Below are 6,536 nucleotides of genomic sequence, written 5' to 3'. Positions count from 1 at the left end.
TTAAAAAAAAGCAAAACCCGCATATTTTGTGCTATTTGCTCTACACTCCTTTAGATTCGAGCTCTCCTGTGCACAGGTGACAGAACGTATATATGAACAAGCTACTTGTCATTATTTTCCCAAGAAGAAGCCTATCCCCAGTACACACAAACACAGCTGTGTCTAAACAACATTTGTCACATGGAAACTGAGTAGAGGCCATCATGGAAAATGAAAGGACTGTTCTTCAACTCTCTCATGAGCAGGGATCTTGGCTTTCTCTGATTCAAAAAAATCCCAAAATCTACATTTTTCTGTGATTAAAATGAAATGCCACTAATATAGAGTGGTGCTTTATTTTAATCACAGAAAAATGTGGCTCTGCAGTTACTTTTTTAAATCTGAAAATTGGGGATTTTTTTTTTAAATCAGAGAAAACCAGAATCCCTGCTCACGAGCCAAATTTGTTCTTCTTATGGGAGTTACGTTTAATGTACAGCAGTGAAAATAAGTGATCCAGAGCTTACTGACTCTTTGGAAAAGCTCTCAGTGACTTCCAGGGGCTTTGCAGCAGGCTTCAAGGTGGATCCAGATTAACTGATCTATCATGTTTCATTTAGTAGCTGCTTTTTAAAAAAAGTAGCTTTCCTTTCCTTTGATTAATTGTATTTGCTAAATGAGTACCCTCCTGCCTCCAGTGTAAGCAATGCAGATCACTATTTCTAGTTAATTAATGTTTTCAGGAGGGACTGTGACTCCCTAGAGACTGTCATAGCAGCTTCTGTTACAGGTAGGCTTCTCTGTCTTTCTTGCATTTGTTCAGAATGCACAATAGGAACAGGAAGTGATAAATATTTTATAGTTATTTCCATTAACCTTGATGGTCAGGCTGGAGTTCTTTTTAATTATTTTATATTAAGAAACCTTCCTATTTTTGGCAAGCTGTGTGCTGTTTTCCGATTTGATGTGCATAGAGCTATGGTTTGTTTCTTGCATCTCTGGGAAAGAAAGATAATACACTTGCATATTCTTGCTAATTACTAACTAACCCATGTGTTGCAAAAATCAGCCTGTTTGACATAACAATAACTCCCTAGAGACAAGTTGTATATTATAATTATTATTTTTATATTTATTACTGTAGCTGCAGTAATATTTTCAAAAGTGTTTAGGGGTGTAGGCACATGATATAGAATCATAGAAAATAAGGTTTGGAAGGGACCTTAGGAGGTCATCTAGTCCAGCTTCTACTCAAAGCAGGATCAGCCCCAATTAAATCATCCCAGCCAAGGCTTTGTCTACCCAGGTCTCAGAAATCCCTAAGGATGAAGATTTCACAGTTTCTTTGGCTAACTGTAACAGGGCAGGGCCTTGTTACTACGGGTGTGGGGGAGTCTGAACAGCCCTACACCCTGGGATCACTTCCCCATGTTCACCCCAGACCTGGAAGAACTCACTAAAGGCTGAGGATCCAGGTCCAGGGATCCAGTGGGCAGGGCTGGATTAACCCCTTAGTGGGCCCTAGGCAAACAAACTTGTGGGCCCTGGGTTGGTCAAGACCCCCCTCCCCACCCCGGCACTGCTGCCCACAGGGAGCAGGGCTCAGAGCCGCTGCTAGGAAGCAGCCACCGTGGTGGTGAGGCCAGCAGAGAGGAAGAGAGGAAAGGGAAGGGAGGCAGATGGGACTATTTGTGTTGCTGCTGTGGAGAGAAGAACCAGCCTCAGCCCCCCAGCCCCTCCCTGCAGCTCAGGGCCCTAGGCATATGCCTAGTTTGCCTATGTGTTAATCTGGCCCTGCCACTGAGCTTCCCGGCAAGGGAGATAACCCATGTGTGGCAAATGAGGAAGAGATGGCCACGTGGACCAGCAGGGAGGACAGTAAAAGATGCTGAAAGCAGCCCTGGGGGCAGCTGCACTGGCAGGCAGCAAGGCTGCCTGGAGCCTGGGGTTACCAGAGGTCAAGCAGCATCCAGGAGGGGTCAAGGCAGAGGATCTCCACACATCCACAGAGTTAGCTATCTCATTATAGGAGGCGATCAGGTTGGTCAGGCATGACTTGCCTTTGGTGAAACCATGCTGACTGTTCCTAATCACCTTCTTCTCATCCAAGTGCTTAGAAATGGATTGTTTGAGGACCTGCTCCATGATTTTTTTCCAGGGACTGATCTATTGTCCCCCAGATTCTTTGAAATAATATGCAAAGTTGAAGTTAAGTATGAAGTTGAGGTGAAGCTCAAGCCTGAAATGCACAGAAAAGGACTCTGCTGCAAGAGACTTTCCTGTAAAGACATGTTCGGCACTTCCAGAGAATGGGAAGTTGGCACAATGACTTCTACTGGTGGGAGGGGCATTATTCATCATATATGGAGTTTGGAAATGAAAGTGATTCCTGGGCTATGTTTTGGATATAGGCATTTGTCTCGTGCATTTCTGTCATCCAAAATTCAGTAGGAACATCCTTGTAAAATGTGTCTACATTAGAAATTCCCTCAGTAATGGTGTGGGAAACTTAGTGTAGCAGGCTTACCTTTCAGACCTTGGGTTGAGTCCCAGGCTTGAGATTCTGCTGTTTCAGTCAGTGGAGCCCATCCACCAATCAGGAGGCAGCAAGTCATGACCCTTTCCTGAGGGGAGGGGGAGAAGAGCTCCCCCAGACCTGATTGTAGACTGCAAAACTGTCAGGTCTGGAAGCCTTCAGGGGCAGAGCCCTGGAGCGTATAAAAGGAGCTGCATGCCCAGCACAAGGGAGATGCATTGGGGATGGAGAAGAGAGAAGAGCAGGGCTTAGAAGAGCTATGGAGAGCTGCTCAGCAAGGTGAAGCAGTAGCTCAGAAGAGCCCCTGAAGACTTCCGTTGGCAGGGAGCTGCAGACGGCTCCAGAGGTTAGGCTCTCGGTGCACACCATGGTGTAAGGCATCTGGAACCTGGGAGCTGTGTGAGGTGGCTTGAGTCTGCAACCTTTGGCATGAGGCCAGAGATGCAGTGCATAGACTAGTGCATGGAACAGGATTTTTGGAGCTGCTTGGGTGGCTCAGGTCCCCAACCTCCACATGAGGCCAGGAACTCAGTGCAGGAAGTGCTGCACAGAGAGTGAGTGACCCTGGGAGCTGCTAGAGGTGGCATTGGTCTACAGCTTCTGGCACGGGGTAGCAGCTCAGTGCAGACGACACTGCCCAGACTGTCTGGGAGCAGGCTGAGCCCAGTGCTGCACAAAGCTGTCCAGGCCTCGAAACCCTAGCACAAGGCGAATCACCCACTACACACAGCGGTGCATGTGCCCCTAAGCCAGGCCGGCAGTAGCAGAGTTGGGTCACAGGGAAGCCCGGCAGGGAACAGAGTTTGACCTGGAGAATGGGAGGTAACTCTCGGGGACTGTGGAGTAGTAGGTTACCCTGGAGAGAGGGTCCCCCCAGCGGGACACCCCCCCGGGTTGCGAAGGGGTAACACGTGGGCTGCTCCTGGGTGATAGTGGGGGAGCTTAGGAGTCTTTGGGGTCTCCCTCTCCTTTTCTTTCCCCCAATCTCCTTTCCTGTAGTGGTACCATGGGAGTAGAGCCCCTGCCCTGGAGGGCACCCAGGTAGTCTAAGGATTGCTTGTTATATTTGTAGACAGTGCCTTATAGTTTATAAGTTGAAGTAATAGTTTGTATATTAATAGAGTTACAAGGTTGCCAAATCAATATCCTTTGTTCTGGGTTGTTTTCTTGTTCATCTGAATTTTTTAATAATAATTGGGTGTGTATGTGTATATCTATATATGGTATAGGATTTATTGTTTTGTAAATTTTTACATATATATATAATCTATGTCCTTAATTTTTAATGTTTTGTTGTAATAATAAATTTGTATATAGTTAAGTAATTGATTGACTGGGCCTGACTCTATAGGGGACAGAGAAGGCAACCGGGCTGTTGTGTCCCTCCACAGCACACTGCCCTGCCAATAATTCCCTCAATTGGAGAGGGGATTACAAACCCATGTACACCCAGGCTACCTTAACAACAGCAGTTGAGGAAACCAGTTCAATAACAGACTCAAGGAGAACACAGGCTGTGCCAAACTGGATCTGACTTGTAGTTTCTATAGTCCACTACTGTCTCCAGCAGAGGCCAGTTCTGGATGCTTCAGATCTGGGATACAGATTTGGGGGAGGCAGGAGGGGCAAACTGCTGCACACTGCCATTTCCTCAGGTGCAGCTGAGTGACTGAAGGCCTCACTTCCTATCAAATTAATTGCAGAGCCCTAGCTTTACATTTTTACACCCTGAGTGAAGTGTAATGCCTTTCCCTGCCACAGGACAAAGCTCCCCTCCTCCCCTCAGAGGGCACAGAGTGGACTCAGGGTTTTGCTTTACCTCTGCAAAAACCTTTCCATATTGCTGAGGGGGAAGGGGGCCTGGAGTCTGAAACTGCACATGTGCCTTGCCCTCTGTAAAGATGGTCTTCTCTTAAACCTTGATGGTTAGAGGTTGATTTTAGTCTTGAAACAGGTTTTCTCTTTCATCCAGTATTTATGTTGCCATTACTTGTTACACTGCTGATTATTGTCATTGTTCATATAATCATTCAATCCTTCTTCGAGGCTTCTGCAGTTCTTGACAGCCTGATATCTTCAAGATAGCCTGTAGCAATGAGATCAATGATCTAGCCATAGATTGTGGGAGACTGTATCTCTGTTTATCAATTTAAAATGTTACAACTTTTAGTTTCATTTCATGTTCCATTGTTCTTGCTATAAAGCAGGGAAAACAGAATTTCTTTTTCCCACGCACATGTTTTATATACTTTTGTCTTGACCCCTCTTACCTTTTTTCTAAGGTAAACAAACTCAAGTTTTTTCTATCTTTCTTCAAATATTTTTTCTGTGCTCTCGATTGTCACTGCCCTTCTTTGAACTCACTCAAATACTGCTATGGCCTTCTCCAGATAGATGCAGTCAGTCCACTGCAATATTTTGGTATAAATGTATTCCTTTTTCTCCTGCATTATTCTTCATTGTGTTCTTTATGCAAGCTAATTTCTCTGTTGTTATTTTTTTTCTGTACTGGGCCATTGAGCAGAGGTTTGTAGTGAACAGTGTGTAATGAGCAGGTTCCTTTTCACAGTTGATCTACCTTACAAGTTTCTAAATTAACTGTATAAACAAGAGTACATTTCCCTTCCTTTGTACATTAGTTTGTATTTATCAGTTGTGTATAATGATATTAAAATATCCCTATCTATAATGGAAAAACTTTGGTTGGTTCATCCTAAGATTACATTTGCCTCTCTCCTGGTTGCATCACATTGGTGGCTGGTGTGCATTTTGTAACTCACTGGTACATCCACGTCTCTTTTGCTCATTCATTTCTAATGAATCTGCACCCAGCTTTTACAAGACTTTCTACTATAGTTCTACAAAGCATGACCTTGCATTTGTCTTATTAAGTTTCATCCTATTTCTGTTGCTGCAGTCCCCAAGTTTATCCATCTTTTCTATGACTTCTGAGCCTCCTCTGTAGTGATGATCAGGGATCTGGGTTTCCTATGTCCCATGGAAAAAACTGCAGCTTTTCCCTTTCAACCAAGAAAAATGTAGATTTCTCATTTTAACAGAGAAACACATGGATTTTCCACTTTTGCAAAGAGCCCTCTGCAGGCTGGCAGAGTTCCAGCCTGCAAGGGGCTGGGAGGAGTGGGAGGAGGGCAGCTGTTGCCCATCCAAGCAGTGTGTGGGGCTTGGGGCCAGGATGTCTGGCTGCAAGGCCCGGCAGGGGATGGGATGGGATGAAGCTGCGGATGGCTTGTCCACGGGGTGGGGGGAGGGGCTGCCTCCCCACCACTGCATGCACTCCCCTCCCTGTCTCCTCGTCCCAAGGTGTTTTCCACCTATCTAGGAATAGCCATTGGGGAGGGGAACTTCCTTCCTACTGCTGCTGCCACCATTGCAGGCTGACCCCATGCCCTGGGGACAGGTGCTCCCCTTGCCCCCAGGACAGTGTAGATAGTGCTTCTCCCAGGGCAGACTGCAAGCTGCCAGCTTCGGGCTCCCCACCCTCTTGCTCTTTGCCCCAGGGCCTCCACAGCTTGTCATGGCAGGGCAGGGCAGAGCAGGACCAGGTGGGGAAATCTGATGCTGCCATTGCAAGTCTCGTGCTGCCCTGGTGAAGTGCCTGCTGCCTACATGACAGCAACAGGGGTGGCAGTGCAGAGTTGTGCCCCTTGCTGCTGCTGGGCAGGCAGGGGGCACTTTGCCAGGGCAGCATGGGGCTCGCAGTGGTGTCAAGTAGCTTTCCTGCCCTGTCTCACTCTGCCCTGCCATGTTGGGTCCCACCCATTGGGCTGTGAAGGGAGAGGGCAGCAGGGTGGTGAGCCCAAGCCTGCAGCAGGCAGCCTGCACCTGCCCCCTCCATGCGCTCTGCTCTGGCCATGTCACCTACTGGGGAAGGAAGAGCCAGGCTCTGTACTCTGCTCCCCGCTTCGGCTGCAGCAACTGCCACCTTCTACAGGTGGCAGTCAGGGTTCAGGTGCTGCTTCAGTAGGGCAGAGGGGCTGCAGACTCAAATCCCTGGCCCCAT

General features: G+C 47.2%; 1 long non-coding RNA gene across 1 annotated transcript in view; it reads left to right on the top strand.

The window, feature by feature from the left end:
* Positions 1 to 1,040: 1,040 nt before the first annotated feature.
* Positions 1,041 to 6,536, top strand: part of LOC109303340 — a 26,822-nt gene continuing 21,326 nt past the window's right edge. Inside the window, exons 1-3 of the long non-coding RNA XR_002099062.1 lie at positions 1,041 to 1,051; positions 1,124 to 1,128; positions 2,955 to 2,961. This is a non-coding gene — a long non-coding RNA (uncharacterized LOC109303340). The remainder of the gene's footprint in view (positions 1,052 to 1,123; positions 1,129 to 2,954; positions 2,962 to 6,536) is intronic.

This window comes from Gavialis gangeticus, unplaced genomic scaffold (assembly GCF_001723915.1).
Source record: "Gavialis gangeticus isolate Ggan-Ray unplaced genomic scaffold, GavGan_comp1, whole genome shotgun sequence".
NCBI classification, from domain to species: domain Eukaryota; kingdom Metazoa; phylum Chordata; order Crocodylia; family Gavialidae; genus Gavialis; species Gavialis gangeticus.
This window is presented reverse-complemented; position numbering and strand designations above follow the sequence as displayed.